Here is a 4,602-nt window from a genome sequence, read left to right as displayed (position 1 = left end):
TATTTGCCCTTTAAGATATAATGTGATTCAAGAAATCTTTCCTTTAGATTTTGGCCTCTGCCTCATTCTCTACCTTCATTTCTCACTATTCCATCCCTTCCTTCCTCTAAAATCACTGTCATGGTCCCCTTCTTTAAGCCCACTGAAGTTTTCATGTTTTTTTTACAGTTCTGGGTCATGAAATTTTCTCTCCTCTTTATCTGGAATTCTACCTCCATCAACCCCTTGTTTTACTCATCTTATTGCCTAATTAATTCTATCTTATGCTTCATTCTCATCTCAAATATCAGAAATTTATTCTCTGATATCCTTTCCAAAACTAAGTTAAAGGCTCCTGTAATATTCTCCCATATTACCCTGCCCTTTGACTTTTAAATGCTCACAATGTTTAAATATACTTTAAAAAATTGTCTTCTCTCATTAATTTGTTTTTTACTTAATAGCTTTATAGAGACATCAATGAAATACAATAAATTACACATATTAAAAGTGTAAAATTTGATAAGTTTTGATATGTATACATACCAATGAAACAATCAACACAATCAAGATAGTGAAAATATACATCATCCTGAAAGTTTCCTCTTACCCCTTTGTTTTCACAAGGACATACTTCATTTGTCTTATTCCCTGATGTATTCTGGGCATGCATCCCAGACATATGCCTGACACACAGTGGCACTCAAAAGAAATTTGATGAATTAATTGATGAGCAAAAATATTCACCAAAACATTTCATATAAAAGGAAACACTGGAAGCAATCTAATTGTTCTTATAATGGTAAATTTTATAAAATAATACAAAATTATGCACAACTGAAGTTATTCTTTATGAAGACATTGAATTATGTTTTATTACACTTAAGAAGAAAAGCAAGGATTAAAAAGATCTATAAAATGTTATTCTGATCATATATATTTATATCATTTTATGAGTAGCTAAGAAGGATAATAGGCATTGACATAAAAACTTTAGCAGTGGAGAAAGGATGGGTAATTTTAATTTTCTTTTTTGTGCTTCTCTGAAACTTCAAAGATGATGTGTCATAATATGCTAAATGGCACCTTTCCTGTGTCTTGGAATTTTTGCTAAAGCCCCATACAGAGGACAACAAGTAGTAAGTATTTCCACATTCTAAGCAGAACAGCCAAAAACCTATCAAACACCCCATTCTTGAGTTTTCTATGAAGAATCAAATTTGTCTTTCTGCTGTCATCGCTACCATTTTATCCAGACTATGAAAAAGAAGGCATAATTTTGTTGAAGGGGAAAGTTGGCAGAAAGTACAGCATCCTAGGATGTTTTCCATCTCATTCCATGTTTAGGGAAAAGGCAGAGGGTGCTATTTAAGTGATTTTTATGCTCCAAAAAACAACTCTCTTAGAAATTAAAGATGATAGCAAGAAAGGTAAAGCGGCATTGCTAACCCTAACTGGACACTTGCTGAGCTGCATTTGTTCACAGGCCTACCCATGCTGTCATCTGAGTGAAGTATAGTAAGAATGGTTTTAGGAGCTTCAACTTGTATCCTTTGAAATTTGGGAGCTTCTGTCCTGGAATCTTCTCAAGGCACAAGTTTGACTACAGAGAGGAAAGAAAGAGTCATTCTACCTTCCATGGGCGTGGTACAGAAAAAATGTTCTAGTATTGTAAGTTACTAGTGGGTACTAAAAAATAACCAGTTCAAATAATTTTGATGGGTCCTTGACTAAGAGGGCTTCTTGCCACAGGAACAAGACACTAACAGTAAGAAGTGGTGAGATGAGCTGATGAGGGCAGAAACTGAGGTGTCACCTAGAGAACTGTGCAGTATAAAAGTTCAAGAGGAACAAAGAGCCCATCTGCTTTTCAAGGAAAAGCCAGAATTTCAGCATGTGACACACTCAGAGGGTACTGAAAGCTAAAAGAAAACAAAAGCAGCACTAACCAAGAAATACTTTATTCATTTTATACCATTCCTCACATGACCCCCTCTCCACTCTCATACCTTAACTTTGGAAAACTCAGATGATAATAGATTGGTTATGAGTGGATGGAGATAGATAACAAAGTGAGTGAAGTTACAGACCATGATTTTCTGTGGCCCCACCAGTGACTCAAACTTGAGTTGTGAGAATGGAGAAGACTTGAGTTGTGTGTAAGATGGAATATTTTATATTTGATTGAGCTTAACGTATTTAGAAGTAACATTGAAGTTTAACTGCAAAGGCAAGATTGTTCTTATAGTGACCAGAAATCCATGATGTCTGTTTAGAATGTGGCCCTTTAATGCAGATAAAGAGTTTAACATATGGTCAAAGGCACTTATGGACAGTAAATCAATTTCTTATTTGTATCACCGCTGAATTGAGTCCATTCTATTATCCATTCTATTATTTACTTATACCTGTGTTATACTGTGTTATTTTTAATCATAAAAAATTATCACAAGCTCTTTGAAGTCTCACTGAAAAAACTCTTCAGGAATGATTATATAAGATCACAATATAGATGAAAGTGTTATATCAATATACTTGCATAGTACATCAATACTCGTTACCTTCTCTTATCAGATGTGGTTCATTGTTTTTATTTAGTTCTTGCAACAACTGTTATCATTTTCAAGTTCTGTTACTAATTCATAAACTATCAAATATAAAGAAACAGTTCTAACTCATCTTTTTTACCCCAAGCGTACACACACTGACTGACATTTATTAAGACATACTAATCATTCAATATTTTTTATAAACTTATTTTGATGGATCTACTCTGATATATCAAAATTATAGGCTATGAATACCTATATCACACACTCATATGTTAGAGTTTTTAATTAGGGAACTTATCAATATATGAGTTCAATATAGTCTCAAAGAAAGTAACGAACATTTCTCCTTAAAAACTAGGTAATTCAAAATAGTCTCTTTCTATTCCTATTAGTGCTTCTTTAGCAATCTCATTGATATATCAGTGGTAAACTCTGATTTCATATTTCAATGATTTTTTCTTCAGTTTATACAAAATAGGTGTTTATATTTATTAGACATTCAAAAAAACTCCAAGTAGACTTAGAAACTACCAGTTTGAAAGAACATTATTAACTTCATACTTAATTTCCTGGATAAGTAAAACTCAAATATTGCATGAATTTCTAAGTTACTTTATCTAAAGATAACTAACTACAGATATACTAATTTGAAAATTTAATTCTTTGGATGCAAATGCATTAAAATTTAAAAAGCTTATATATGGATATATATTTTTTGTTTGCCTATATAAGTGTATATCTTGAACAGGTCAAACCTGATCCTGCATCAGGGTTATTGCACCTGAGTTCCACTTACCTGAAAAGAGTTTTCTCCAGACATTTATCTAACTTGAAAACTCTGATTATTTAAGATTTAGCTTAGATTTTGATCTCCTTAGAAAGGCGTTCTCTTTACATTCAATCTAAAGTAACCTCTAAGTTATCATCACATTTCTCTAACTTATTTGTTGTGACTATTGCCCTATCTGAATTTACCTTGATTATTCCATTGTTTAGTAGGTTACTAAATTTCTAACCCCACTATGAAGCAAATTCCATGACAACTGAGATCTCATTTATTGTACTCAAGTTGGAGTGCTTCTTATACAGAAAAGTCTGTCTGTCTCTCTCTCTCTCTCTCTCTCTCTCTCTCTCTCTCTCTCTCTCCACTAGCCAGAGTAGTGGAAGTTTGAGATGAGATTATTAAGATTTCCTCTCTTTGTATAACTGCCAAGTTCATGAAGTCCCATCCTTGACAACACCATACCTCGGTATATCTTATCTAACCAGTTTTCTTAATCTCTATGATTGTACCAACAGTGGAGCTAAAGAATGGATTTTGCTAACTGAGAAAGAGACTCCTCTACTGTCCATCAGTCCCAAGCTTCACAATAAGCTTTTCCAAATAAATATACAACCTAAGTGAAATGAATATGCAGTCTAAGGAAAAAGTGTACTTATTATCAAGTATAATAAGAAAGAAGATATTCCTAAGCCACATGCATATTGAAATTCTGAAGTTATTAGTGTTAACTGATTTCCACTTGCTCTCCTTTCACCTTTCATTACCAAATAAGTATTTTATTTTCTTATAAGGCTCTAATGAATGCACAAGGAATATAGATAGATAATGATGATTGACAAATGATAGATGATAGATGATAGATGATTAGTTAGATGATAGATAGATGATGATAGGTAGATGATGATAGATAGATGATAGATGTTAGATAGATGATAGATACAGATATAGATCGATGATAGATAGATGATAGATGATATAGATAGATGATAGATAGATAGATAGATAGATGATAGATAGATAGATAGATAGATGATAGATAGATAGATAGATAGATAGATGATAGATAGATGATAGATAGATAGATAGATAGATGATAGATAGATGATAGATAGATAGATGATAGATAGATAGATAGATAGATAGATAGATAGATAGATAGATAGATAGATAGATAGATAGATGATAGATAGATAGATAGATAGATGATAGATGATAGATAGATGATTAGATAGATAGATAGATAGATGATAGATAGATAGATAGATAGATAGATAGATAGATAGATAG

Source organism: Miniopterus schreibersii (assembly GCF_964146895.1).
Source record: "Miniopterus schreibersii genome assembly, chromosome: 9".
Lineage (NCBI taxonomy): Eukaryota > Metazoa > Chordata > Mammalia > Chiroptera > Miniopteridae > Miniopterus > Miniopterus schreibersii.
This window is presented reverse-complemented; position numbering follows the sequence as displayed.